This window comes from Mesocricetus auratus, unplaced genomic scaffold (genome assembly GCF_017639785.1).
Source record: "Mesocricetus auratus isolate SY011 unplaced genomic scaffold, BCM_Maur_2.0 Super-Scaffold_100006, whole genome shotgun sequence".
Classification (NCBI taxonomy): domain Eukaryota; kingdom Metazoa; phylum Chordata; class Mammalia; order Rodentia; family Cricetidae; genus Mesocricetus; species Mesocricetus auratus.
In genome coordinates, this window is record NW_024429190.1 from 96,062,129 (window position 1) to 96,070,842 (window position 8,714).

Sequence of the window (8,714 nt, forward strand, 5' to 3'; positions counted from 1 at the left end):
GAGTATAAGAGGGGACCAGCTGCTTCAAGTTATGGCCAATGTCTATTGCTTCTATGCCCACCACACTCATGGGCTAAACCTGGTTCTGTGAGCCAAAAACAAACCCATTCTCCCTCAAATCATTTTCTTCAGGATATTTTATTATAGTAACAAGAAAGAAGAGTAAGGTACAGCTAAAGTATTTGGAGGAACTTTACTCGATTTAAATGGTTTCTTGAGTAAAGAAGGAAAGTCTGAAATTAATTATTTTGGTTTCCTTCCTAAGAAACATATGGGTGGGGAGTAATTTATTTAACAAATAAGTAGTAGGAAACATTTAGAGTCATTAAACATAAAACAATAGAATAAGGGAGGAAAGGATATTTCAGAATTTGCAACCAGTAATAAAATTGGACAAAAATCTAGAGGATAAGAGGGGAACCATAATAATATAGTTTTATGAGAGAATAATAAGAAATATGAAAGATGTTATTGGTAGGAATCAAGCACCTCCCAGGCTGCCTGCAGCAGCAGCTAGCAGCCTAATCATCATGAGTCACCAAATGTAACATATGTACCCTTTAAAAGGTCCCCAGCATTATACCCTGCTCTCTCCTCTCTCTCTCTCTCTCTCTCTCTCTCTCTCTCTCTCTCTCTCTCTCTCTCTCTCTCTCTCTCTCTCTCTCTAGTCTTTACATAGAAGTGAACTTGCACTCTCTGCCCCCAATAAATCTCTTCCATGAAATCTGAAATCTGTTGCATAATGTGATCTTTCTGGCATTCCTGGGTGCTAACCAACCTACCAATATACTCTTTATTCCACAGAAACGATAACAGTTATAACAATAAATAATCTTAACCATAATTAAATAAGCACACTCTTGAAAAAATCAAGACTTTCCACTACCAACATAATAAGAAATCTGTTTTTTTAGAAATACCAATATTTATTGACAATTGAGTTCCAAGAAGAAACATGCCACAAGGAAAGTTTTAGACCCAAAAAAACTTCAATGAAATTAAAAACCAATGATGCAAATCTTATACAAGCTTTATGATGGTAAAAAGGAGAAAGGGTACATTCACAGCACATTTTACAGAACTGACAAAAACCAATGTTAATACACAACAGGAAACATTTAAAGAAAAATGGTTACCAATCAATAGCTCTCCTGAGTATGAACATAAAATCCTTAATAAAATATTAGTGAATCTATCCCAGTAATAAATAAAGTAGGTAATAAATTATTACCAAGCTCAATTGATCTCAGGGATTCAAGAATATTTTAACACTTGGATGTAGAGGATATAATTCACCATATCAAAAGGGCGATGAAGAAAAAATTAGCAGAGAACTCTTGTTTGATTAAATTTACAATCTCTGCATGATAATTACCTAGAAAGAAGGAATACAAGAAAAATTCCCAATCTGATAAAAATGGTGTTCACAAAGTCAAAACCAAAATAATAATCTCCGCTGTAGTTCACACCATGCTCAATGGTGAAATGCTGAATGTTTTCCTCTAATAACATGAAGGTCAAAAAAATAAATAAAAATAGAAAGCCGAGTATTAGTGGCACACACCTTTTATCCCAGTACTAGGGAGGCAGAGGCAGGCAGAACTCTGTGAGTTTGAGGCCAGCCTGGTCTACAGAGCAAATTCCAGGACAGCCTCCAAAGCAATACAGAGAAACCCTCTCAGAAAAACAAAAAAAATGCTGAATGTTTTCCTCTAATAACATGAAGGTCAAACTATGTTAGGAAAAGAGACAGGGAGGAAAGAAAGATAAAAGAAATAAAGATTGATTGGAAAAATAATATTTATTTGGTGTAATCAATTATATACATAGAAAAACAAATCAATGCCTCTTCAAAAACAATTGATAGTAAAAACTAGAGTTGAGATACAGCTCAGTTGCTAAACTACTTGCCTAGCAAAGCCCTAGGATCTAATTCCAACAATGAATAAAACAGGCATTGTGCAATATACCTATCATGCCCATAGCTCAGGAGATGAAGGCATGAAGATCAGACGTTCAAGGTTATTATGAATACATAAAACTATCTGAAAACTCCCTAAGGAAAGACAGAGAGACAGAGAGACAGAGAGAGACAGAGAGACAGAGAGAGAGAGAGAGAGAGAGAGAGAGAGAGAGAGAGAGAGACAGAGAGAGAGAGACAGAGAGAAAGAGGAAGGGAAAGGAAAAATTAGCTGAGTTCTAACATGATAGTTGAGTAGTTGCACCAAGTGTTCAATATCCATCAGTCAAAAAAACAAACAAACAAAAACAACTAAATTAATCAAATTCAAAGTGGCAGTATTAATAATATACAGCTCTTAAACATGCTTTGGGTATTAAGACTTTCAGCTGACAGAGACATCTCAGGCCCTCAGCACACTTATGGCTTGACAGCTCCTTGGAACACTTTGAGCAGACAGGATCTAGAGTTTCTCTTCAGCTCTTCTCTCTCATTGTCTCTGTTGGCTCAGATCCATAATACTTCTATGGATCTCTGGAGTGCCCATAGTCACTGTCACTTGTATCATCTTTTTATTTAAGCAAGACAAACATCATTAAGAGGGGTCTTATACCTGTGGCCATGGTGACATCCCATTCAGGGCTGCTGCCCAGGGATATTTCTGGGTGTGTGGCCCTACTGAAGCCAGGATCTGTGCTGATTTCCATGACTCCTGATACCATGAAAGTCCATGCCCATGCCAGGGGTCTGGGCTACCACCTAGGGCCATATTGGTGTCTGAAGGTCTTCCTGCCACCAGGGCACTAATGATCTGAGTGGCATGTACTGCCACTGGGGCCCTGAGATACTACAAAGGTCTATGTCTGAGTCCATGTTCCTATTGCAACTGGTGTTTATGATGATGTCCATGGCTTGTGTTACCACAGGGGTCATCAGAACCGTATGTGTTGAAATCCAAGGGCCATACTGAGGGAACCCCATCCCTTTCTGGCCCTGGGATAGCTTGCCTTGTCCTTCACTGAACATTGCAGCAGGAGAGCTTACTCTGTTTACCCATGACAGAGCTGGTCCCCCAAAATAGGAGAGATGGCCACAACACTCACCATAGGTATGGAAGATCCGTGCCTGATGGCATGGGCCTAAAAGGAGACCTGGCTTTGTGACTCATCTGAATGGAGCAGTCCCAGTGACCAACACCAACCAACTTGGCTACCAGACCCAAATTCTGGGCCTTGGGATGACCCATCCTAATATCTTCCCATCTATGACCAGCTGGAGTGCATGAAGGGTCTGGTCCAACCACAACTGGAAAAATTCTACCAGGGAACTCCTACAGCTGATAACACCTTCAGGAAAGTGGCAGGATACAAGATTTAAAAGAAATCAATAACCCTACTATATATAGACAATAAAGGGGTTGAAAAAGAAATCAGAGAAACATCACAAACAACATAAAATATCTTGGAGTAACTCTAATCAAACAGGTGAAAGACCTTTATGACAAGAACTTTCAGTCATTAAAGAACAAAATTAAAGAAGATACTAGAAAATGGGACCTCCCTTGCTCTTGTATAGGTAGGATCAACATAGTAAAAATGACAATCTTACCAAGAGAAATCTATAGATTCAATGCAATCCCTATCAAAAATCCCAGCACAATTCTTCACAGACCTTGAAAGGACAATACTCAACTTTATATGGAAAAACAAAAGACCCAGGATAGACAAAACAACCCTCTACAATAAAGGAACTCCAGGAGGCATCACCATCCCTGATTTCAAACTCTACTATAGAGCTATAGTAATGCAAACAGCTTGGTATTGGTACAATAACAGACAGGTCGACCAATAGAATTGAATTGAAGACCCTGATGTTAACCCATATACCTATGAACACCTGATCTTTGACAAAGAATCTAAAACTATATAATGAAAAAAAGAAATCATCTTCAACAAATGGTGCTGGCATAACTGGATGCAGACATGTAGAAGACTGCAGATAGATCCAACCCTATTGCCATGCACAAAATTTAAGTTCAAATGGATCAAAGACCTCAATGTAAATCTTGCCACAGTGAACCTCTTAGAAGAGAACAAATTGGCACAAGAGACCACTTCCTGAACATAATGCCAGTAGCACTGACCCAAATGACTTGAAAGATTTTTATGATTCCTCATGGGAGGTCTCATGGGGGGTGGGATGGGGGTTTGGTAGGGGCATGGGAGTGAATGGGGAGTGGGATGGTGGGTTGGTGGGGATATGAGAGGGTGGGAGGGAGAGGGAAGTGGGAATGATATGTAAAATAAGATTGTTTCTAATTTAAACAAAATTTATTTTAAAAAGCATAGTTGAACATGTGTTCTTGTGATAGGATGGAGAGTCCTTTGGGTAATGTCCAGGAGCAATAGGCTGGATTTTAAGGTAGATTGATTCCCAGATTTCTGAGAAACTGGCACATTGATTTCCATAGTGGCTGAACTTGTTTGCACTCCCACCAAAAACGGAGGAGAGTTTCCTTTGCTCCACATCTTCACCAGGACATGTTGTTGCTTGTGTTTTTGATCTTAGCCATTATGACAGGTAGAAGATGAAATTTCAAAGTAATTATGATTTGTATTTCCCTATGGCTAAAGATGTTGAGCATTCTTAAGGTTACTCAACCATTAGAGATTCCTCTGTTGAGAATTCTCTGTTTATATCTGTACCTCATTTTTAATTGTATTATTTGATTTGTCTGTCTAGTTTCTTGAGTCTTTTGTATATTTTGAAGATTAGCCTTCTGTTGGGTGTGGATCGGTGCAAATCTTTTCCCATTATGTAGCCTTCCATTTTTTCCTGTTGGCATATCCTATTGCCTTACAGAAGATTCTCAGTTTCATGAGGTCCCATTTATTAATTTTTAACCTTAGAGCCTGTGTTAACAGCACTCTGTTCAGGAAATTCTCACCTGTGTCATTATGTTTAAGGCTATTTCCCACTTTCTCTTCTATTAGATTCAGAATATCGGGTCTTATGTGGAGGTCTTTGAGCTATGCTTTCTTTATTCTATTGTGTATTTCTGACTACCTTATTAAAAAGTCATGTTTCCATAGGTGTGTGGATTTACATCTGGGTCTTCAATTCAATTATGATGATCCACCTGTCTGTTTTTATACCAATATCATGTGGGATTTATTATTATAGCTCTGTAGTACAGCTTGAAATCAGAGACAGTGATACTACCTGGTGTTCCTTTATTATACAGGGCTATCTTACTTATTCTGGATTTTTGTTTTTCCATATAAAATTAAGTATTGCTCTTTCAAGGTCTGTGAAGAACTGTGCTGAGATATGATGAGGATTGCAATGAATCTGTAGATTAATTTGGTAAGATGGTAATTTTTACTATGTTAAGCATACTGATCGATAAGCGTGGAAGACATTTCCATCTTCCTCAATTTTTTCTCAAAGACTTGAAGTTTTTGTCATACAAGTCTTTCACTTGCTTATTTAGAGTTAAACACAAACATTTTATATTATTTGTAGTTATTGTGAAGGATGTTGTTTTCTTGGTTTATTTCTCAGTCTGTTGTCATTTGTATGTAGTAGTGATATTGATTTTCATATATTCTTATATATATATATATATATATATGTGTGACTGACTCATAGTCACTTCCCTGGTAGAATTTTTGAGTTTACTTATATATACAATCATATCATCTGTAAATAACAATACTATGACTTCTTCCTTTCTTTTTTTTTATTCTTTTTTTTTTTAATTTAGATAAGAAACAAGGTTGCTTCACAAGTCAGTTCCAGGTCCCTCTCCCTTTCCCTCCCCTCCTCCTGTGCCCTCCCCCCATCCCCCCCCCGTTATCCCCTCGTTCCCCCAGGGAGTGTGAGGCCCTCCATGGGGGTATCCATAGTCTGTCATTTCATATAGGGCAGGGCCTAGACCCTTCCCCAAGAGTTCAGGGTGAGAGTGCACCTCACATTGTTCTAGGGGGTCTTCCTTTCTAATTTGTATTCCATTGATCTCTTTCAGTTGTCTTATTGCTCCAGCTAGAACTTCAATTACTGTATTGAGTAAATATTGTGATAGTGAACAGTTTTGTTTTGTTCCTGATTTTAGTGGAATTGTTTTGAATTTCTCTCCATCTAATTTGATGATGGCTAATGGCTTACTGTATATTGCTTATTAGGTTTAAGTATGCCCCTTGTATCGCTGATATCTCTAAGGCTTTTATCATGACAGGTGTTTGGGTGTTTGATGAAATGATCATGTGATTTTTTTCTTTTAGTTTCTTTATATGGTGGATTACTTAGACAGGTTTTTGAATGTTGAACCACCCCTTAATCTCTGGGATGAAGACCTCTTGATCATGTTGAATGACCTTTTTGATGTGTTCTTGGATTTTTTGCTATTTTATTGAACATTTTCCCATTAATGTTCATGAGTAAAATTGGTCTGTAATTCTCTTTCTCTATTGAATCTTTGTGTGCTTTAGCTATTAGGGTGACTGTGGCCTCATAGAAAAAATTTGGCAAAGTTGTTTCTGTTTATATTTTGTGGAATACTTTGACAAGTATTAGTATTAGCTCTTTAAATTCTGGTAGAATTCTTCATTAAGACTGTCTGGACTGGACCTATTTTGGTTGGGAGACTTTCATTGACTGTTTCTACTTCCCTGTGGGTTATCAGTCTATTTAAAATGTCTGTCTGACATTGATTTAACTTTGGTCAGTGGTATCAAGAAATTTGTTCATTTCTTTTAGATCTTCCAATTTTGTGTGATACAGGTTTTTGAAGTATGACCTAACAATTCTCTGTACTTCCTCGGAGTCTGTTGTTCTATCTCCCCTTTTCTTTCTGATTTTGTTGATTTGGATATTCTCTGCCTTTTAGTTAGTTTGGATAAGAGTTTATCTATTTTGTTGACCTTTTTTGAAGAACCAACTCTTTGTTTCATTGATTCTTCATACTGTTCTTTTTGTTTCTAGTTTATTGACTTTAGCCCTCAGTTTGATTATTTCCATCTATCTACTCCTCTTAGGTATGTCTGATTTTTGTTGTTGGTCTTGTTCTAGAGCTTTCAGGTGTGCTGTTAGGTCACTAACACGGGACCTCTCCAAATTCTTCATGAAGACACTTACCACAGTAAACTTTCCTCTTGTAAGTACTTTGTTATGCCCCATAACTTTTGGCATGTCCTGCATTTATTATCTTTGATTCCAGGATGTTTTAAATTTCTTTCCTTATTTCTTCTTTGACCTAGCAATAACTCAGTAGAGTTTTCTGTTTCCAGAAGTTTGTTAAAATTTCTGTTGTTGTTTCTGTTGTTGTTGTTAAAACAAAGCTTTAATCCATGGTGGTCTGATAAGATACAGGGAATTATTTCATTTTTTTATTTGTTTCGTTCTTTTTGACTGAATATAAGGTTAGTTTTGAAGAAGGTGACATGTGGTACTGAGAAGAAATTTTGTTCTTTTGTGTTTGGGTGAAATGTTCTGCAGATATCTGTTAGGTCTACTTGAATCATAATGTCTATTATTTCTGTTTAGTTTTTGTGTGAATGACCTGTCTGTTGGTGAAAGTGAGTTGTTAAAGTTTCCTACTATTAATGTGTGCAGTTCTATTATTGTGTATGATTTAAGCTTTAGTAATGTTTCTTTTACAAATGTAGATGCCCTTAAATTTGAGGCATTGATGTTCCGAACTGAAATGTCATCCTGGTGAAATTTTCCTAGGATAAATTTGAAATGTCCCTTTCCATCTCTTTTGATTAATTTTGGTGGGAAGTCTATTTTGTTAGATATTAGGAAAACTACAACAGCTTGCTTCTTATGTTCAATCATTTCCTCTGAGCTAATATCTACCTTTGATATTGAGGTAGGTTTCTTAGATGCATCAGGATTATGGATCTTGTTTTTATATCCAAGAAGTTAGCCTGTTTCTGTTTTATTGGCACATTAGTTCATTGCTACTGAGGGATATTAATGACCAATGGTTGTTTGTTTTTATTATATTGCTGTTGATGTTGGTAGTGTGTGTGTGTGTGTGTGTGTGTGTGTGTGTGTGTGTGTGTGTGTTCCCCTTCTTTGGGTTTTGCTGGTGTAATATTATCTATTGCCTGTGTTTTTGTTGTGTGTGGTCAACTTCCTAGGGTTGGAGTTTTCTTTCTAGTACCTTTTATTGGGCTGGGCGTATGGATGGATATTAAGTTTGACTTTGTCATGAAATATCTTGTTTTCTCCATCTACGGTGTTTGACAATTTTGCTAAGTATAGTAGTCTGGACTGGAATCTCTTGTCTCTTAGAGTCTGCACAACATCTGTCCAGGCACTTCTGGCTTTTTGGGACTCCATTGAAAATTCAGTTGTAATTCTAGCATGTTTACCTTTATCTGTTACTTGACTTTTTCCATGCCATTTTTAATATTTATTCTTTGTTCTGTACATTTAGTGTTTTGATTATTATATGGAAATGGGACTTTCTTTTTTGGTCCAATCTATTTGGTGTTCTGTAAGCTTCTTCTACATTAATTTTAAAACATATTTCTGGGCCTTTGGGCTGCAATTTCTCTCCTTCTTCTGTTTATATTACTATTCTTACTTTTCATATTGTCCCAGATTTCCTGTATATTTTTAAGTCAGGAAATTTTTAGATTTAACATTTTCTCTGACAGCTATATCAGTTTTTTCTACTATATCTTCTATGCCTGAGATTCTCTCTTCCATCTCTTTTATTGTTTTGGTAATGCTTCTGTCTGTT